This window comes from Sciurus carolinensis, chromosome 1 (genome assembly GCF_902686445.1).
Source record: "Sciurus carolinensis chromosome 1, mSciCar1.2, whole genome shotgun sequence".
In the NCBI taxonomy this organism is placed as follows: domain Eukaryota; kingdom Metazoa; phylum Chordata; class Mammalia; order Rodentia; family Sciuridae; genus Sciurus; species Sciurus carolinensis.
The window spans coordinates 131,687,123-131,710,270 of NC_062213.1; the positions used below are offsets into that span (position 1 = coordinate 131,687,123).

General features: G+C 38.1%; 1 pseudogene; it reads left to right on the plus strand.

Moving 5' to 3' along the window:
* The first annotated feature begins 9,879 nt into the window (after window positions 1-9,879).
* Window positions 9,880-10,462, plus strand: LOC124967706 (fatty acid-binding protein 5-like; annotated as a pseudogene).
* Window positions 10,463-23,148: the final 12,686 nt, after the last annotated feature.

Below are 23,148 nucleotides of genomic sequence, written 5' to 3' on the forward strand. Positions count from 1 at the left end.
TGCAAAACAGAGTTAATGAAAAATATGTGAAGTTTGCAATATTTGTTAATATGTTCTTTAACATAACATGTAATGTGCCATATATATGTAACATAGGAAAATAAACCTTCTAAGGTATAATTAGTGTGCATTCCTTAATAAATATCCACCATCAGAAGACACCTAGAATTGAAGGCCAGGGAAGAGCCGAGGAAAGACAAAGAGTGTATTGACTAAAGGCCACATCTTTGTAGGAGCAATAGCAAAGCTTCATCAGAAGTTTGGTACCTTCACACAGGCTACCTAAGAATGCTACCATCTTACATTTTTGAAGCACTTTACCCATTAAAAAGGACATATGTAATTCCTTTTCTCATTTATCTTGCCCTGACTTTAGCCAAAGACTCCTGCTCTCTTAGAATTGTGTTCAGTGAGAATACACACAGTTGGAGAATGTGCCCCCACACACTCTGCCTTTAACCTGTAAGTTGGAGTCCTTAAGAGGCAGAACCATGTTGATGAACTTGGTACCCAGCATGGTGCACCATTCAAATGCACACTGAATTTCTGATAAAGAGGGTTACAAATGGGAGAAACTTCAGATTTTTTTTTCTTGCTACTCCTTTCCACATTATCAGACTTTTTCCCCCTTGAAAAAAGCACACACTTTTAAAAAAGTAATAACAAGCACTAGAATTTGTTGCAAAATTGCTTATTTGCAACTTCAATGACCCTGGTTTTCAACTACCCTGTAACAAGGAAACAAACCCAACCAGGAAGGGAGGCAGATGTTTCTCTGGAACATCACAGGCATATGAAAGTGTTCAGATCTTATGGAGATACCAGGAATGATATAACTTGGAAATTGAACCAAGAATATTTTCCATCTGTGAACAAAGCCCATTTTAAAGTGCATCATGTGTTTTTTAGATTTCTCTTTTTCCCAAAATCATAAACTGTAATTTCTGAAAGAAGGACACACTAGAAAACTACCCACATATAAAAAATGAAATTCAAGGTCTAAAAATTTGGTGCTTCTGATAAATTTTAGGTTTACTCTTGATTTAAATAGAGCATTCTAAAATATTACCCCTATGGGGGCCACATTTTTATATATGTGTTATTTTGTTTAGATGTTATGAGCTGATGAAAAGTGAAAATGACCTTGGCTATTATGCTTATTTATTGATAAAAATGATAACCTTTTTATATCTGGCTTCAAATCTCTTCTCTACTAATCACACAACTTCCATACATTGCAAAGAGAGGACTGAGATTGAATGAAAATAGGAGACTGGAGCTTCCTACGTGCTCCTGTGTCTGTGTTTCATACAGGATATTTATGCAATGCTCTGACTTGGCTATAATCTATAATTCTTGGCTATTATTTCAGTTGCAACAATAATTTTTAGATTAATGGTTATAATTTTGGTAAGGCACATATGAAAAGTTATATGTTCATGCTTGAAAGGAAGATCATTAAATATTCATTATTACCCCTCAAATTAGTTGTCATGCTCTATATAACAGTTACCCGATATCATTTCGCTAGTTTAGAGTCAGCAATAAGTGAACAGCAATATATGGCTCATAGCAGTTGAGGAATTTTTTTGGTTGGTGAACAGGGAGAGAAATGATTTTAAAACCCATTTGACATATTTATGTTGACAAATTATTTAAAGGAATTACTGTGTTGTCAATAAACATGTTTGTGTGGTGGATCAGGATTGTGGCTGGATTTGTTTCTAGCTGTTTAATTACTCTATGATTGTGAAAAAACAGTTCTTCAAATAGTTATGAGGAAAAAAATAAAAAATATAAAGGTTGAGATATTTTAGTCTTTTGCAGACACCTAACCTTGCATGAAAAAGCACTTTTCATTTTTATAAGCAGGCATTGAAATCTTGCATCTTCAACTAAGCTAGATTCTATAATTTGTTAGTTTCCCCCATCTGGCAACAAATCTATTCTTAAGAGAGAGAAAAAAAGCAAAAAGTAAAACAGATGGATTTTTATAAATATTGTGAGTGAAAATACACGGAGATTATGTGTTGTCAATCCACTTTGGAAAGATACATGGAGAAAATAAATAAATACAAATGTATTTTAGTGTAAAAATATTTTGCTTTTTTCTTCCATGTACCTTAGTATGCCAGTTTAGTTAGGTGAAGGCATTAGGACAGCCACGGTTTTTTTTTGATCACATATATGAATCATTCCACACTCAGTAATTTTAAATTGGTTCTTTCTCCATAGAAAATAACCATAAATTGGATTCTGATCTCATCTAACTTTAGAGCTTTTTGTCTTAAAGAGTCAAATTGTAGCTGATGAACACATTTTGCATTTTTCCACATTGCATCTGGATGCTTCATAATGATGGTTTATTTTATTTTATTTTATTTTATTTTTTCTGCACAGAGGAAGGAGAAATATATAGGTCCATGAATCAATCTAGATAATGGGGAAGGCTGAATGTAATAAATAATACAGTAACAACCCTAAACTAATGAGCTGTTGCTAAGGTACATTTCATGGGCTCATCCTCTATATAAAAAGTCACTAATAACCCCTTGGTGTAATCAGATGATAAAGCTTTGCCATAAGGCAACACCTGTGCAATTAGAACTGCAGATTCTTTTGCACGTTTCATTAATTTCAGGATTTTGTAAAGGCACAATGACTACACTAATAATCTAGTCTACTTGACTCCATGTCTACTGGAAACAAAGTGTCTAATTAGATAAAGGTAATTAATTAGAGATAAATGGAGCTAATCAGACTCAGTTAACACTAATTCTCTGAATTAAGACATTTTGGGACACCTACTATCCCGCTGACTTTGATATTTTACATTAAGAATAGGTTCTAGAGGAGTCAGAAAATACTGGCATTTGAGAATTGAGCAGTCTTTTGATGGCATATTTAGGCATCTGAAGCTAAAGAAGTTTTCTTTCATATTGTGCTATTTCACCACCTTTCTATTGCAGCTTAAAGAATTCACTTTGTAGTTATTCCAGTCTGTGCTACTCTCCATATAAATTTTAATAACCTTTGCTATCATTTTTATTATCTGTCTAGCCCACCAATGGAAGAAAATCGCAAGTTGTTCTCTCTTGAATAAAGACTTAACTTGTGACATTAAGGAAATGTCAAGACTCATCAGCCTATATCTTAAAATTCTGATCTGTTAAAGAGAACAAACACCTAAAATTCTGATCCTTTAATTCTGGTTCTTTAAAGAGAACAAACCTCTGCTTTACTGTGTTGAACAGAAAATTCAGTGATGTGGGGTAAAGAGTGTGGACTTTGAAGTTAGAAGAACTGAATTCAAATTTCATCCTATCTCTTACTAAATTAGTGATCTCAGGAAGTAGCTTAACTTCTCTGAGTTCCTTTGCTTGTAAAATGGGAATAACTACTGACTCATGTAACACTGACATTAACTTTACAGAGTAAGTGTTGTGAATGCTGAGCTATGTAACTATATTTAAGTGTCAAAATACTCCATTTTCAGGCTGGGGATGTAACTCAGTGGTAGAGCACTTGCCTAGCATGCTTCACATCCTGGATTTAATCCCTAGCATTGTAAAAAAAAAAAAAAAAATTCCATTTTTACCTCAACTCCGTGAAAATCTGGGTTACATTTAAGGTGGTAGAAAGGGGCCTGGGGATATAACTCCATGGAAGTTGTTACTCAGCATATGTAAGGTCCTGGATTTAATCCTTAGAACCACATATGTACATGCATACATGTACAAGTGTAAAAAGGGAGAGATTTAAGAATTTTTTCCCAAAATAATCAGAAAAAATATTCCCCAAATTCTTCACTTGGAGAATGTGAATTAATCTGCTTTGGTTTTCTACATTGAAATAATTATCCCTCTTAACAAGTTATTTCCAGCTTATAGTGATGGAGAGATTACCCCAGAAATGAAATATGGGATGTAACTTAATATGAAGTAGACATTTGAATCTTTCTTCCACACTGTCTCTGGGATGTGCCCCTTCCTCTTTCTAGTCTCTGTTCCAAATTATCTGGACAACTCCTGAATTACTTTAATAGTCTCCTAACTAGAATCCTTGCCTTTATTTCTTTCCTTTTCTTTTATTTATTTATTTTTTTATTTTTACAGACTGCATTTTGATTCATTGTACACAAATGGGGTACAACCTTTCATTTCCATGGTTGTACATGATGTAGATTCACACCATTCGCGTAATCATACATGTGCATAGGGTAATGATGTCTCTTTTAGTCCATCTTTCATACCCCCGTTTCCTCCCCCTTCATGCCTTTATTTCTTTCTCCTGTAATTAGATGTCATAAAATTAATGTTCTTTATAAAAAACTTCCCTCATTTTCTAATCAGGATCATAGGTGGGTTCCTTGTTAAACTAATCCTCTACCCTGAAGGCCGTCAAAGTTGCTATATCTATACTATTTATTCAGTCTTGTCTCCTGCTGCCCTCCTTTTAATTCCAAGCTAGCCAGCTTTGCTGTTTTCACCACACTTGTCTCTCCTTTATGCTCTTGCCCAAGCCTAAAAACTTCTTTTTTGTAAGACCTGTTTCAGGTCCTACCTTTTCCCTGAGGTCCCCCTGGATGACCTGTCCCACAAAGAACATTCCAGCAGTGTTTTGGGTTGGTGATTGGCTTCCCTTGTCTTTCTGACACCAATGAGACACCTAAAGTCAGGAGCCACAACCCATTCTCTGGGGGCTTTGTCTTGCTCACCATCCTTTTCCCCAAACCTGAACCTTCACAGAGTGTGGTCTGTGGTAGACACACAAAACACGTGTGTAACTTGTCCGTGAAGTGTGGCCTGGCCTGGTCCTTGGGAAGTCAGGTCCTCATGACTTTTGTAGTAACCTGCTTTGTGACCTGCTTTGTGAGGGGTTGAGATTTCATGTTTGGATATTGAGAGTATCTTGATGAGAGATGCTTGAGATATATATATATATATATATATATATATATATATATATATATATATCAATCTCCTTGAGGGGATTCCAGGTACAGGTGATTAAATCAACTGTGTAGATGAAATGGAGAGAGTCTATGGATAGGGAGAAGCAGAACATGCTGACAAGAGGGAAAATAAAAAATATAAAAATAAACAAAAAGAAAACAAATAAGAGTGTTTTGGGGTCTGGGGTTGTAGTTCAGTGGTAGAGTGCTTGTCTAGCACATGTGAGGTCCTGGGTTCGATCCTCAGCACCACATAAAAATAAATAAATAAAGGTATCATGTCCATCTACAACTAAAAAATATTTTTTAAAAAGAGCGTTTGGAAGAGGGGTGGGAGGGGTGGGGGGGAGGGGAAAAATAAAATAAACATCATTACCCTATGTAAACGTAAAAAAAAAAAAAAAAAAAAAAAGCGTTTGGGGGGTACTAGGGATTGTATTCAGGGCACTTTACCATTAAGCATCCCTGTCCCCCACTTTTTAAAAATATTTTGAGACAGGGTCTTGCCAAGTTGCTGAGGTTGGCCTCAAACTTGTGAACCTCCTGCCTCAAGCTCCCAAGTTGCTGGGATTATAGTCATGTGTCACTGAGCCAGCCCGCCCCCCCCCCCAATTTTTTTTGTTTTTTAGAAAGCAATTTCTGAAGAAGTAAATGCCAGTGTCTAGAGTAGAGTTGAAGTAGTGTTGAACAAAGGGACTTGATCTGGGAAGGAGCTGAGAGACTGTTAAGAAGAAAGAAAGGAGTGATTCTGGTGAAGAGGGAAAGCGAAGTGGTTCACAGGAAAATCTTTCAATCCTGAGATCATTTCACTCCAAGAAGGCAGTTTGACCGCTCAGAAAACCCTGGCATGGATCTGACTCTATAAGGAGACAACTGAAAGATTCCTGGAATTACCTTCATAAAGTATATTATCCTTTTTGGGAAGAAGTATTTAATTTTATGATAGAAAAAAATTGGGGAGACAAGGACATGACATGACTACTATGTGTGCACATGCTTGCATACTGGGCACCAGAGAATGTCTGGAACCTGGGAGATTGGTTCCAGGGAGTGAGGGGCACCAAAATCCATCTATACATTCATGGTTTTTGCCTGGAATCCAGGGTTGTCCTGCGAGGTGAAGCAGGTGCCCTTTGACATGGAGGAGATCCTAGTAAAAAGTACCTTTTCATTCAGTTCCTGGGAATCTACCATCAGGGCTTCCTTCTAGTAGCTCAAGACTTCTGGTTACTGATTCAAGGCAGATGCTTCTGGGAGGAGTAACTAGTAAACCTTAGACATTTCTTGAGAACAAGTTTTGTTACGTGAGGATGGGGACAGGGAAGAACTTGCCTCTTGATGTCAACAGAGTATAGAAAGAGAACTTTAATCACCCAAACCGACCCCACTTTTCACCACCAACTGCTCATAAAAGAAGCTCTAAGACTTCTAATGCTCTCTCACCTTAGTTCTCATCACCACAATAATCATTCAACTATTCCCTCTGCAAGGGTGCCTCTGCAAGGTCACCCTCAGAGGACTAAAAGATGCATGGATGAATAAATGAATAACTTCCTAGTTAGTCTCTGTCTCCAAGTTTGGCCCCTGCAATCCATTCACCAGTAGGCTAGAATCCTAATGATCTTCCTAAAGCTCAGGTCTGATCTATTAAAGTCCTCTGTGCCTTTTTGTTACTGATAGGATTAAGTCCAAACAATTTAGCTTGTGTTTTAGTCAGCTTTGTGTTGCCATGACCTAAAGATTCAAAGAGAACAACTTCAAGGAGGAAAAGTTGATTTTGGCTCGTGGTTTCAGAGGTGCATTCCACAGTAGGTGGATTCCATAGTTCTGAACCCAAGAGAGGCAGAACATCATGGCAGAAGGATGCAATGGAGGGAAGCAGCTCAGGACATGGCAACCAGGAAGCAGAGGGAGAGCTCTGTTCTCCAGAGACAAAGTATAAACCCTAAAGGCACACCCCTAGTGACATACTTCCTCCAACCACACCCTACCTGCCTACAATTACCACCCAGTTAATCCATATCAGTGGATTAATCCACAGATTGTGTTACACCTCTCATAACCCAATCATTTAACTTCTGAAAATTCTTGCATTGTCTCACACGAGCTTTTGGGGGACACTTCATATCTAAACTATAGCAGCTTGGAAATCAATACCCTTGAGCCAACTCCTTCAGACTTCCCACAAAACCCCATGGGTGCAGGTTCATATTGGTATCCTGCATCCTTAGACTTCCTCCAGCCATATTGAATTAGTTCTAGGTCTATGACACCTGAGATCTTTTAAACTGTATCTTGCCTAAGTTGTTTCTTCCTGGAATACTCGCTGTGCAATCTTATGTCCACCTGGTAAACATTTGTGTGTCCTTTCAAGGTCAATTTACATGCCTTCTCCTCAGTAAAGTCTTCTACAAGTTCCTAAATCAAAGTGCCAATCTCTTCTTTATATCTAGCTTTTTAAAAACAGTACCTGGCACAAATGAAGAGCATTTATTTGTGGACATGACTAGATGATCATGTTCCTGAAAAGTAGGACCATGTATACCTTTTTCTTTATACCTTTATACCAGGCATCTACTAGCTCTTAACAGATATTTAATTGAGAATTTAGTCCGATACCGCTTAAGGCAAATTCCTTTCTCTCTTTTTTCAAGATATAGTCCTAGGTAAAGCTTTATCTCAGTTACTTTTTTATAAAGGAAGAACATAGTGATAACTATGAGTCTTTTTTAAATGGCTTAAACATGTGGTCCAAAGTGAAATGTAAAAAAGCCATCCACTTAAACTATCTGCCTCTAGAAATGTCCTCTATCCCATGGCCAGTACCCAGGAGGAGGCAGTGGGTACCTGTGCACTTCTGTCTCTGGTCTGTTCCTCTCACAGGAGTACTCTGATATTCATTTGCATCTGGCTCTGAAGAGGCACTGCAAAGATACACAGCTGCTGTGAAGATCCTATTATGTTATCATTTCTGAGTACCTTTGATTGGGAGGCTTCTGTTTGCTACTTACCAGATATTTCCAAGTGGGCTTTCTTGTGATGTAAGTTCAGCCTATTGTCTGGTTCATAGTCCGTTGACTTTATAGATGTAATTATTTCTGAAAGCTGACCAGCAAAGTGTCCCCCAAATTGAAGTTGTATCTTTGAAGATAGCTGCAAGTTTTCCCTTCTCCTCAGGGATCCTGAAAAACCAGTAGGCTGGCTTCATTGAGACCTACATGTTCTAGTGCCTCTTTAGGAAAGAGTCCTTGGTCTCTACTTTATTCATGGAGACAGTCAGCTTTTCAAACGGAAAATTGGGGCAAAACAAATTCCACTGGGTAAATACATGTTGGCAGTCACTGCTTTTAGCCTTGGAAGATCACATTCTGAATTCTCCTCCACTGGGCAGCTTAATCCTTCTTATTTCCGGGAATGAAGTTACCAAAGAGAGTAGATTTTCAGCTACCTAATCAAGCCTTGTGCCAGGGGCCAATGTTACTGCCTCCTGGGTAATTTCTGCAGAACCCAGTTTTTTCATCCTGGACTAGTACAGCCTATGCTTCAGTGAGCAGCCAGTGCCTTTCCCATTGGTGTGGAGTGACATTATCAAGGGTCAAGTTTTAAAGGCCAGATAATACCACAATCTTGAAACCTGCTGAGTCAAGTCCCCAAACATGGGATTAGGGTTCAAATGACCTTTTGGTTTGGATTTTACATTTCTTTGGTCGTGTTTTGTCAATTATGATAGAGGATTCTCGACTCAGCTATGTCCTCTTAAGTGAGTGTACCTATTGCTCTCTTGGTTATTTAATAGGCTGCAGACATCTGGCAAAAACTAAGGGTTTATTTGAAATATTTCTTCACAGAAAAAATACAGTCTCTAGCACACTGAAAGAGTGCGCTTATATACTTCTTATTAGCTAGCCTGAGCAAGAGAAGGCATTGTTCTGAGAGAAATTTAACTGCGATGCAGTTGCCAAATATTTAATACTTTAAAGAGGAAGTTCTAAAATTTAATAGTTGATTTTATTATTACTCTTTGAATGTAATTAACTAGGGATGCACTTTAAACTGCTTTATTCTGGCGATTGAAATGGATTTTATGGTTTACACTGGGGAAAAAAAATTCTGTCAGACCATGGGCCTCTCCCTTGGTGCACATTATTAGAGTCTCTTTAGAGACAAGCAAGCAATTTTGCTGTCACTGGTCTTGTTCAAATAGAGTATGTTTATCTATGCAATGCTCTTGGGAAAGGGTGTCAAAAAAGGATCACCAGTTAGCAGCTGACATAGCTCCTGCATACACGTTGAAACAGCTCCTCAAATAGCAAATGAACACATATATTTCATTTTTTATGTGACTGATAAAATGTTATATCATTAAGTCAAAAGAACGCATTTGTTCCATCTAAGTTGACTTTAGAACTTAGCTCTCACTTCTAATACAAATGAGGAACTTGTGGCTCAACAGAGGATGTTCTGCAGAAACCAAACAAGCATTTAGAACTTGAGGAAAAGTGGGTCTTTCAGCATTAAAGACAAATTCTTTAATGGACTGTCAACCTATCCATGAGCAATTCTAATATTTAAGTACCAAGTGGGCCACAGAGAAAGCTAAAGCTTTCGAGATGATTAGTTTAACTTGCATATTGTTTTATTTCAAAAACTGAATATCTCATTTGATTGCTCTATCAGATCAAAGCATGCCTTCATTCACCTTTCTGCCAAAAAAAAATATATATATCAAACAACAAACCACGAATATTTAGCAGGTATTAATCTGGGCTCCTGAAAATGGGTATACAAAATAAACAAGGTACCTGCCCTGCCCACAAGGAATTTACAATCTGGTGTGGATGTTAAACAAACAAAAAAATCTAATCACAATATGTTCCCATGCCCTACCCAGCTCTGCTAGCTGTGCCCAGAAGTCCACACCCACCATGGCCACCATTCAGCAGCCCAAAGGTATTTGGCACCTGGTGAATAGCAAAATTTTGATGAATACATGAAGGAATCAGGGTATAACTAACTGCAAAAAAAAAAAAAAAAAAAAAAGAGGGTGTTGCGGGGGAGAGGTGCTAGTATAGTGGTCAAACCAAGTTGTGTTAACTACCACTTTTGAAAAAGTGCCTCACCATAAAAACTGAGAGCACTTTGGAAACAAGACAGTTTTCTCCTACTCTGGGAGAGAAGTTTGAAGAAACTACAGTTGATGGCAGAAAAACTCAAGACTGTCTGCAACTCTTACAGATATCGAGCACATCAGGGGTGGAATGGAGAGGAAAGCACAATAATAAGAAAATTGAAAGATGAAAAATTAGTAGTGGATTGCATCATGAACAATGTCACCTGTGCTCAGGTTTATGAAGAAGTAGAATACCCCAGCACCGCAAAAAAAAAAAAAAAAAAAAAAAAGTAGAATAAAAATTCCATTATCACTTTGAACAGGAATTAGCTATGAAAGTAAACAAGCTCAGTCCAAAGAGCAACTGTCTTTAAAAAAAATTTTTTTTATTAGTTGTCGAGGAAACTTTATATATTTATTTGTTTGTGGTGCTGAGAATAGATCGAACCCAGTACCTTATACATGCTAGGCAAGTGCTCTACCACTGAGCCACAATCCCAGCCCTGAATGATCAAATCTCTTAACTGCTTCTTTTCATTATTGTGTTCAATTATTTTTATCACAGACATTTCACATATAAATATTTTAAATGTTGGTTTAACTATGATCATCTCTTTGATTAGTAAAAGAGTGTTTTTTTTAAAAAAGACCTAACCCCAATTGGAAAATGCTGCAAAGAGCTTGAATGTTGAACTCAGAAAACCTAGGTCTTTTTTTCTCATCTATAAAATGTAAGTGATAAGAACTACTTAGAATCTGAGGATTAAATGAAACAAGAGAATGTAGATAAATGTCTTAATGCAAGTCCCAGTTTGAGGTAAGAAATTAGTCATATAATTGGATACATGGAGAGAATCCACAGTATATTTGTTGGTGACTTTAAAACTGAGGAGAGTTCTCCAGAGCTGAAGTTCAGTTTTGTTTTTGCAGAGCTGGGAAGGAACCTAGGACCTCATGTATGTAGGCAAGCACTCTACCACTGAGCTGTACCCCACACCCCTTATTCTTGAGGTGACATCACTCAGAACAGGTACTAATCATTCCTGTCATTTATTTAGAAGATCAAGCACGATGGTTTGTTTTCCAAATAGTTTCTCCTACAGTATTTTGTTTATAAATTCTTCCAGCTGTTTTGAAAGGTGCAGTTGTTCTTGGGGTTTTTTCAGTGGAAATTCATCTTCTCACTTCAGTTTTATTGTAGGTTTAGATTATTTTATAAAGCATCTAGATAGCTAGGGATTTTTTGTTTTGTTTCGTTTTGTTTTTTGCCTCCTGAGACCTGGGGAGACCCCGGATTTTGGATATTCTATTTAGTAGATAAAATGGTAAATTTTATGTGTCAGCATGACTGGAAGTTGCTCAGCTATCTGGCAAAACATTTCTAGGTGTGTCTGTGGAAGTGTTTCTGGAAGAGCCAAGCATTTGAATCAGTAGACTGAGTAAAGAAGATCACCCTTAATGACACAGGTGGGCATCATGCATCTATTGAGGGCCTGAATGAAACACAAAAGCAGTGGAAGGATGAATTTGACTTCTCTGAGTTAAAATATCCATTTTCTCTTGCCCTCAGACATTGAAAATTCTGACTGTTGGGCTTTAGGACTCAGACCAGGACTTAAACCGTTAGCTCCCCTGGTTCCAAGTCTTTGGACTTGGATCTCAGGCTTCAGACTGAATGACTGACTTACACTCCTGGTTTTCTTGGGCTCCAGTTTTCAGATGGCAGATCATGAAACTTCTTGGCCTTCGCAATCTCATGAGCCCTTTCCCATAATTTACCCCTTTCTCTCCCCACCATTGGTTCGGTTTCTCTAGAGAACATTGACTAACATGTTAGAAATCCTCAAACAGCCCTGTGAGGTGAATATTACAATTTACATTTTTTTAAGATGAAGAAATAAAAGTTTGAGAAGGTTGAGTAGCTTTCCTAAGGTTAAAAAGTTAGAGTTGAGTGGGGTGGTGCATACCTGTAATCCCAGCAACTCAGGAGACTGAGGCAGGAAGATTGCAAGTTCAAAGCCAGCCTCAGCAATTTAGTGAGGTTCTAAGCAACTTAGGAAAACCGTCACAAACAAAAAATAAAAATGGGTTGGGGATTTGGCTCAGTGGTTATCCATTAATTGGGTGCCTGCTATGTTTTAGATTTGTGCTGGGGTAGGTGGTGAAGAAGAGAGATGTGGGGAGAGCAGGTGATTTTAAATACATCATTAGAAATGCGAGGCTACTGTGAAGGAGATACAGAGGAGAGTGGGAGCTTGTGACAGGGGGACAGAAAATTGGAGACTTCTGTGAAGAATACCATTGTGATCCATGGAGTGGAGCAGGCAAAGGATGTGGGGGTATGTGGTCATTGGTTTGGGGAGAGGGTGTTCTAGGCAGATGGTACAGGATGCACAAAATACTAAAGGCAGAAAAGAGCATGACATGTCTTTGGGCAACTGCAAAAGAGGTGGACTGGCACAAGATGAGAATGAAGAAGGAAGGAAAGGGACAAAATCACATAAAGCTGAGAGGCTTTTTTGGGCTATGAACTTTATCCTAATAGCAATAAGAAGTCATTAAAGAACTTTAGCTAGGAAGTAATTTAATCACTTTATTTTTTATAAGATCAGGCTGACTACTTGTAGAGAATGTGGGAAGGGACAGCTAAGAAAGCCAGAAGATTGATTAGACTCTTGCAATAGTCCAGGAAGGAACTAATGAGTTTGACCAGAGTGGTGGAAGAGATAGAAGTGAACAGATTCCAGAGATAGTTGATAGGTACACCTATTTATTGGAATATTTTCTATTGTAAGTAATAGAAACCGACTTTAAAACGAGGAACTTGCTGGCTTGTTTAACTGCAAGAAATAGAGATAGGATTGACTTGAGGCAGAGCTCCATGACATCTCTGGGGCCTGGTTTCTGATCGACTCTGTTCTACTTTCTGCCACATATGCTTTATCTTTTTAGCAGGGATTGAATTCAGGGACACTTAATCACTGAGTCATATTCCCAGCCTTTTTTTTTTTTCCAAGACAGGGCCTCACTAAGTTAGTGAGACTGACTTTGAACTTATGATCCTTCTGTCTCAGCCTCCTGAGCCACTGGGATTACAGGTGTGTACCATGTATATGCTTTTCATGCTTCCAAGGTGGCTGCTAGCAGCCCCAGGCTGCATGCTTCTTGTTGTACACCTTTGTTCAAGAATTCCCACCAAATGTCTCAAGTTTCACTATGATTGACCAACTAAAGCCTCATGACTTATTTCTGAACTGGTTATTGAGGCTAGAAAGATGGGATGCTTTGAATGACTTAGCTTAAGTTATAAACTCTACTCCCAAAGTTGTGGGATCAACTTTCCTGGTGGGGTTCACTGGATGGAAATGGAGACACTTCAGAAAGCAGAAGAGAAGAGTGCATGTAGGGAAAGATCTTCTCTCTCAATGAATTGGATTTCAAGGTTTATGGAAAAGAATGTCAAGGATGACTATCTTGTGGTAGTATCACTTATAAACCTCTTAAGCAAGTTTATGGAGGAAGAGAGGGGATTCTGTTGTGTTTGTAGGGTCTAAAAGACATTCAGGGGTGAAATATCAACCAGACACTTGGACAGGATAGTTGGAATCTCAGAACAGAGGACCTGGCTGAAGAGAGAGATCTCTGTGTTATTGCCTTACCTGATACCAAAATGTGTGCTCTTAACCAGAAGGCATATTCTGCATTATTCTTAAGGACTAACCAGCACAAGAATTAGATCACCTTCCTGATGATGGGAATTTGACACTGCTATAAATAAAATCCCAAGGTTATAGCTCTATATAGATTGAAGTCTCATCAGTTACCACAGTGACTCTCAATGGCTAGGGAATATTATGCAATGGTTATGTATCCTACTTATATGTTCTTTTAATGCACAACTTCTTAATCTCTATACTATTCTGATCAGGAGTAAAATGGCCACTCCCAATCAGTCACTTTTAAACACAAAGCCACGTGGTTGCTCTGGATTAGTTTCTAGTTTTCCCTTGAATAGTGGTCTTTGGGGTTGGAATTACTTATGAGTGGGCATAGTCCTAGGGGTGAGCATTCCTGTATACAGTGATCACCTTAGACTCCAGCATGGCTAATAGAGAAAGGAGCCTTCATAGCTAGAGATATGGAATAGCTGGGCAAACCAGGTAATCCAGGCAACCATGAATGGGTTTTATAATAGGGAATTCAGGACTCTGGGCCTCTACAACATTTACTTGTTCCATTCTTGCTAACTCTTCTCCTTCCCAAACCACTACTGACAGCATGACAGAACTGGGAAAGGTGAAATAAGAGTGTATAGTTCTCTGACTTTTTCCTTAAGCAAAATAGAAATTATACTTCTGTCCTGTCATTTTGTATTATCTGTGCCTCTTTGTTCCCATTAGTGTGGATAATTAAGAGCTGAGGATAAACCCTGTTTTTTGCTAAATTATATATTTTTTCCACTGAAATACAATACTCATAGCTCCCCCGCCCTAATGAATGATATAAATAAGCATGGGGAAGTAGGGGAAAGGGTTGCAGGGAAAAAAAAACAAAAAACAAAAAACAAAACCAACCCTACCAAGCAAACCTCTGAACTACCCACATTATTTAGTGAGAGGATTTTTTTCCCCCTGAATCAGATGTTGTTCATAATGGTCAAAATAATCCTTGGTACTTTCTCTAAGCTTGCTCATTATCATTCAATATGTTCAGCAGAATTATTAAATTTAAAATAATATGGTGCACCTGGTTGAGATGACGATGAGAGATTTGGCTTCCTGTCTCTTCGTTAAGGATGAATTCAGCCCAAGGGTGTACTATGAACTTGGCAAATAGCATTATAATAGTGAGAGAATATTGCCTATTGGGTAGCAGGAGTTGATGATTAAATTTAAGTGTGTACTGTCCACATAAAACAAATAATGCTCTTTTTTTTCTAAACTTTTACTGTGAACATTCATCACTGCTGCTGAAGATGCACAGTTGCTAATTATTGTGTTTTTAACTTGTAATATACTGTAAATTTTGTATAATACTACTGTGACCTTATACAGAATAGAAAAGATGACAGGAGGCCTATAATTATTGTATGGGGAAGAAATGCCTATAATTATCTACTATTTTTAGGACCAGTGTGCATGGCCTCTTAATTTACATAAGCTTTAGACGTTCACACATTTTCTGTCTTTGCTTGTGGATGATAAATTTTGCTCAAATGAAATCAGAAGACATACTGTTAGATGAGGAGTTAGCCAACTGGGAGCTTGATTACAATGAACAACACAAGCTTTGGTGCCAGCTAAAAAAGAGAGCATTTATTTGGATGAAATTTGTTTAAGGCAAGATTCAAAACATTAAAAAAAAAAAAAAAAAACCAACACCATATTACTATATTGGGGCCTGATAACGTGTGATTATTTTTTAGAGAATTGGTTAAATTATCTTGTGGAAAAGCATTAACCTAACAAAGAGAAAACCTCTAGGATATTTATCACATGGAGGGTGATTATGACAGCATGTTCTTATTAGAGATGAATATTTTGTGCTCATTAAGGTTACCCCCTTGAGTGCTCAAGGATGCCAAGTGTATTATAGCAAAGCTCTACAGTTCTATTGCCCTGTGAGCACTTACTGTTAGCTGGGGCGCTTCATTCCAACTTGTGGGAACTCTCTAAAAGACTTAGCCCATGTCAGAGCCACTGGGCAAATTGATGAGACTAGAAGGTTTCCAAGTCAGATGCTTCAAGGATATATTTGCAGGAATTAGGAGTGATAGCAAGTGTCCTCTGGCTTCCTACTGTGGATAACAGGTGGGTGGTGGGTAAGATGTGTATGGAGTTGGTTTTGAGGATTTGTTTGCTCTACTTGCAGGGAATTCAATATGTAAGATTCTAAACCGTAGGCAAACCCAAAGTTAAACTCCCTACTTTATAAAGGAATTTTCACTATAAAATAATTAAAAATGACTTCCCTATATTCCTGAAGCACATAACGTATGACTATTGTAAATGTTTTGTAGAAAATGGCTCTTACTTTTATTAGCTGTATTAGTCAGCTCTTCATCACTGTGAACAAAATAACTGACAAGAACCACTTAGAGGAGGGGAAGTTTATTTTGGCTTATGGTTTCAGAAGATTCAGTCCATGGTTGACCAACTTCATCTCTTTGGGCCTGAGGTGATAGAACATCATAGCAGATCTTGGCAGCTAGGAAGCAAACATACAGAGAAGAAAGGGCTAGGGACTAAATAAATGCTTTTAAGGCACACCCGTAGTGACCTACTTCTTCCAACTAGGTCCTGACTTTCAGTAGTTCATTTATCAATCAATTTGATGGATCAATCCACTGATAATTTCAGAACCCCCATGATCCAATCATGGACTTTGCATCATTGGGAACCATGATTTCACCACATGAGCTTTTACGGGGGACATTCAACATCTAAACCATGACATTAGTGTATTAGAAATTATAAATATGCAATTATAGTTTGAAAGTTTGCATACAATGTTTTAAAAAATCATGAGAAAGATATGATTTTTTCCAAACTTCTCCCCACACTCCATATTCTAAATCCAAGACATGGCAGAAAAGCAGATTTTGGTTTGTTGAAGTTTTTAATGGCCCTATAATAGATGCTTCTAAATAGGCAGATGTTGACAGGATGTTTAAATGTAGGTTATGTCCAAGGCCTTGAAGTGCCTGTGTACCCTCTGGTTTGTCTGAGTAAAGATTCAAAGATGTTTCCTCTATTGCATTGGGTTGTGTCTTTCTTGAGTTTCTTAATCTATGGGTTCCTCTTCCTACTGCACCCCACACCATGTAATTTACTTGGTATAGAAACTCATTCATTTGTCCTGTGGAGTTTCCTACATACTGAACATTAATTATTGCATCTTACTGGTAACATTTAACAAATTCCTTTGTCTCCTGTGTTTCTTGTATACCAGTAGTTAAATCTAAAATCTCATTTAAGTTCAGGTTTGGACTTTTGCAAGATTTCTTTATAGATGGTATTGTGTTCCTTATCAGGAGGAACATAAGGTGTAACTCTCTTTTGTGATATTGGCAAAAGTTAATTATCATAGCTTTTAAGTCCAGTATTTTATTGAGAATTGCAATGGTGATAATTCTGTCATATCACTTCCATTTTTTAGTTAGATTACTTTAACAGTAAGAAACTGTCCTTCATCTACTATCTGGTTACTTAAGGTATAACTGATTTGATCAAAACTCTATTTCCAAGTTTTTTCTCTGCAGTCAAATACCTTGGATTTTTGTAGATTCGGAAATCTTTATGGGTTAGTGGGATGCTGAGGTTTAGAGATCAGCATAGTAACTAGGTCCCCTCTACACACTCAGACAAGCATTTATTTTCCTTGTGGGTGATGAATCTCAACCTAGTTCAAACTTTACTTACCATCACCTATACTTTTGAAATGGCAGTGCTCACTCTTCCTACCTAGTTTAGAGTTGCTTTTATACCAGCCTTATCTCCTCTACTGCTTGTAAACAAATCGAAGGCTAGCTCTATGACTGATTCTTTATTTTTAAAAATATTCACACCCACCACAGTGCTTGTCACATAGTAAGACTTCAGAAAATCTGTACTGTCTGCAAGAATGAATAACTGAATGAAACCTTGGGAAAAGTGCCCTGCTGTAGGATGATCATAGGTACTATGGCCCTATAGGAAGTATATAGTCTAGACCTTAGTTGATCTTGGGCTCAATCTCAGTCTTCTACTACTTTTTGTTTCTTGGTCAACTGTCCTTAATTTGGTCTGTAAAATAGCACTTGTCCCTAGAGTTGTCATATTATTGTTGTGATCCAGCAATCCAGTAGAGAGCTAGATTAAGGTCAAGGCATTTGTAGATAGAACACAGCATGACAGGTGCCCACTATCAATCCTTTCTGAGTCTGTTAAGTCTTATGTTATATGAGAATAACAGTATCTGCTTCTCAGGGTTACAGCAAGAATTAATATATTTTAAGTAAATCTTCAATAAAAGTTTTGTGTTATATTTATGTGAAAGTGCTTTGGAATATTAGACATGCTATGTAAATGTATTTTTATTGAAAGCAATGTTTTCCATGAAATTTTTATTAATATCCTTAATCTTTGGAACTGTTCTGTTTCAAAGTGCTTTAAAAGTGATTAAAAAGATGGGATTGTTCCTCCTGTGCTGACCAACTGAGGATTGTCACTGTTGGAACTTCAGTCTGGTTTGCCTTGCTTTCCTGGTTCTGGCACTGGTTGAATGCTGGCTAGAGGAAAGGCCCTGGATGAAAGATATCCTGGCAGCAGAAACATTAACACCCACTCTGGAGCCAGGAGTTAGGTGTTAATCTCTCTGGTTGAATTTCTAGCAGCAAAGATATTTAACACCTTTCTAAGATCCAGGAACCATGTACCCTCTCTTTAAACCTAATTTGGCAGGTAAAAGGGAAAACGGGTATTTTCACTTCAGTGGCTAAGGAAGTACAGAAAGCTCTGTGCCCCAAAGACATGTGCCAGTAATCAGAGGATGAACCTGACACAGAGAAGGGGGTCTTATTAATTGGATCATCTGGAAAATGACTCTGATGGGACTTTTCCCAACAGACCTGACCCAGGATGGGCCTGTGGGAATGTTTGGAAAGTAGTGACTCTAGCACAGGGTAAAGACATACGAGGCTCAGGAAACAGGGTGGAAACCCATGTTTGGATGCAACCTGAAATACAAGACTGATCAGCCTGGTTGCCTGAGCAGTTCTGTTCTCAGGAAGACCAGGAGCTCTGGGAGCAAAAGGTGAATGCCCCTTTGGAGAAATAACAGGGAATAAAATACCTGAACTCAATTACCTCTTGAAGTTGAGCCTAACCATCTTGGGGTCAGTTTGGAAGATGGTGTGGTTGGGATGTCTTAGCTACAAAGTTCATGATGGAAGTCAGGCCACTCTAAGAATGAACAAAACCCTCTTTTGTCAGGGTTTGACAGCAATGGTGAATTTTGACTTAGACTGAGCTTGAAATGTGCTTGTTTTCTCACCAAAGCTGAAGCCCATTTGCACAACAAGCAAAATGACAAGGTAAACAACTTCTGTTTAGACTTTCCAAGGTCTTTTCCTCTGGATAGCTTCTCAAGAACTCTATGGCACCACCTCACCCAGAAATGAACCCAAACACTGGGATTCTTTCAACATCCAAAAAGGGTCACTTCTTTGAAATGTGATGACTCCCTAGAACGACTTTTTCATTTAAATTACATGGATATTAGAGGAGCCCAGGCCAGGAGGTGAAGCAGAGCAAACTCACACTTTTTGACTACAAAAGCAAATGCATATTTTTGATGAGCCTGCACAGGCTGCCTTTGCAGGCTTAGAATGATGTTTTCTTCCCCTTTTTTGCCTACAAGGAATGTTGTAAGTAGGCATAAACAAATGCCTTCATTATTTATCCTACTTTCACAGCACTAAATCATTCTACATGGAAAATTTGCTGTTTTGTTTGGCTGGCAATTACTTAAGCCCATGGGCCATGAGAATCTTCCCTGGGGTTGCATGCTGGGATTGTTTTAGTGCAAGTGAACACCCTTTCCACTGAAAGTTGATATAAAAACTGAAGCCAGGAGATGGAATATATCCTTTACCACCTTGACCTCTGGCACCTTGTACCCCAGGTTCTGCTGTGATTGTATGAATAATCACCTTTCCACTGCAGAAACTCATTTGTGGTCAAATGAGCCACAGGGCCCTGAATGAATGTCTTTCCTGGAAACTAGGCTAACAGGGAGTCTTCTTTCAAAGTTTTCATTAGAATGGTCATCCCTAATACAAAAGAAATGGTAAGAAAGGAAGTTTTGCAAATGAAACCTCTGGTTTGGATGATTATTAATACCTTGTTTTGTGCCACGCTGAGAAAGCCATTAAACAGTCTCCTGTCTCTCCATCCTTTACAAGAAACCCCCAGAGACTAGGTTAGAGAGCTAGATGGAGTGGACCTCTAAGTCATCATCCCCAAGTTAGCAACCTTTCTGATTCTTCTACTTCCATCAATGGTACCAACCTTGTCTAATTACCCACGCCTGTGGACATCTATTTCTGAAGATTCATCCTCTGTTATTCCTCTCAGTGTGGCCAGGTCTTTTCACATCCAAATCAACACCATCCTAGTACAGGCCTACAATGCCAAATTATCCCATGCATTCCAGCTCATTGTTCTGCTACTGCAATGTAGCCAACATAGTGTCTATGGCCTGTAGTTATCTATGTATGTTGTGTGCTATTCTAAGTATTTTACATAGGTCATTTCATTTAGCACAAACAACCATGCTAAGAGGTAAGAGCTCTTTAATGGCAGTTTATAGGTACCTTGCCCATAATCAGCTAGAGGAACTAGGGCCAGTGTGATAAACTGCATTTATAGTCCCAATTCTTCACCCCTTCCTGTGTCCTTGCCCTTTACCATGTGACTTTGCTGTTTCCCTATCAAGAGGTAGAATTAATTGTCGTACCCCTTGATTTGAAGTTCGGTCATGTGATTTGCTTTGGTCAATGGGATTATAGCAGATGTGACATAAACAGAAACTTAAAGAAATGATTGCACATTTCTGCTTGTACTTTTGTCCCCTCCCATGGGCATGGAGGAAAACACACCCACACACCCTGTTGGAGGATGAAAAACCCTCTGATAAGATCCAAGTCACCCTAGTTGTTCCCACCTTGGGGGTTATCTATGATCAACCTGCAACCAGCTAACCTCTAACTTGAGAGGCCAGTCAAGAGTTGAGTGCCCTAGTATATTTCAACAGAGCTGCCTAAGATCCAAAATTTATTATACAATGACTTTTAGTCAAGTCATCTTCTTGTTAAAACTCAAACTATCTATATTACTCAATTAACCAAACTACCTATATTACTTAGAGTTCTCCAGAATCAATAGGATAGATATAGATATGTGAGAGGGAATTTGTTAGGGGTATTGATTCACACAATTATGGATGTACCCAAATAGGCCACCTGCAAGTTGAAGATGCTGGAATGCTGGTAACATGACTCAGTCCAAATTCAAAATCCCAGGGGCTGGGGTATAGCTCAGGGGTAAAGCACTTGCTTAGCACATGCAGACTCTGGGTTTGATCCTCAACACCACAAAAACCAAATAAATTAAAAAGTGTCAGAACCAAGGAAACAGCATTACTTTGAGTCCGAAGCTAAAGTCCTGAGAGTCCCAGGAAGCTGCTGGTGCAAGTTTCAGAGTTCAAAGAAGAATATGGAATTCTGATGTTCAAAGGCAGGATAAAAATGGATCTTGCTCTGGAAGAAATAGAAAAATAATTTCCCCTTCTTCTACCTATTTATCCCACCTGAGTCTTTAGCTCATTGTTTGGTACTGATTGAGGGCAGATCTTCCTCACTCAGTCCACTGACTGACATGCCAGTTTCCTCTGGAAACACCCTTACAGGCACACCCAGAAACAAAGCTTCATCAGCCATCTACGCATCCCACAAACCAGTTAAGTTGACACCCCAAATTAACCATCACACTACCCATTCTTCTTCAATAACTCACATACTTATACTTTCCTGTCTCAAATGGTAAAGAGCTTATAACAAGTAAAAAGCTGAACGAACTGGAAAAATCGACAACTTTCCTTAGATCGATCACAGAAGTGAGGTCACAGGACAAACAACTACCTTCAACATTGGAGAAAAAATCAGGTGGATGTGGAGTCAGAGCTCACCTGAGCAGAACCCTCACAGAAACCAGAGTTAGGCAGGAAAACCTGAACTGTAACTGAATGACTAAAAGCTCAGTGTGGGCAAGTCTTCAAGTTAAAAACTCCAGGGGACTCCCCACGCTCTTTGTGATTTTTACTGCCTGGAGCTCTACCTTGTTCTCACAGTGAAGATTGAGGGAAATTCCCTCATGCTTTGTCAGGGGAGAAGAAAAGTAGCCATCTTGAAATACCCTCGGGCACTCTGGTCTTAGTAAACCTTTTTCAAGAGAAACTGCTTTACTAGAACTTAAACTATTGGAGTTTTGACAGAAAAACAGACCCGGAAACAGGGAGAATATCCAAATTCAGTCCCCTTTAGCCATCCTGACCCACATTAGATAGGGAGAAAAACTGCAAATCTCTTGTAAAATTCATAGTCTAGATTCACAGACTCATTTAAGGACTGAGACCTAATCATGGAACTATAGAATGCTTCTCCTTCTCTGACATATTACCACTGAATCACTAATGACCAACTTACTATAGATCCTCTTACCCAGATTTCAACAAAAAATTGCAAGGCATACTAAAATGGAGAAAGCAAACAAAAACACCACTACCACCACACAGTCTGAAGAGACAGAACAAGAATTAGGACTAGATTTGGAAATGGCAGGATTGTTGAAATTTTTAGACCACGAATTTAAAACAGCTATGATTATTATGTAAGGTATCTAATGGAAAAAGCAGATAATATGCAAGGAAAGATGGATAAGCTGAGAGATGGGAAATCTAAACAGGATCAAAAATGCTTGAGAACAAAAATACTGTAATAGAAATAAAAAGTGCCTTTGATGGGCTCATTAATAAATTGGACAAGGTTGAGGAAAGAACTTTGAGGTCAATATTTGGAGATTAAAAAATGTACTTCTAAATAACATCTGGGTCAAAGAAAAAACTCAAAACAAAATTGAAATATTTTAATTGAGGGAAATAAAATTTAAAATACACTAAGTGAAAATGAAAATACAACTAATCAAAATTTGTGGGATACAATAAAAATACTGCTTAAAATAACATTTACAGCACTAAATACAGATATTAAAAATTTAAAAATCTAAAATTAATTATCTGTGCATCTACTTTAGAAAACTGGAATAAAAGAGAAAATTAAATACAGTATAAGTAGAAGAAAAGCAATAGTAAAAACTAGAGGAGAAATCAACAAAGTTGAAACCAGGTTATTAACAGAGAAAAATTGACCAAACCAAAAACTGGTTCTTTGAAAAGATAAATAAAAATGATAGTCTCCTTCCTTCCTTCCTTTTCTTTCTGGAAAAAAAGAGATTAACTTTTTAATGTGTGGTGCTGGGGGTCAAAT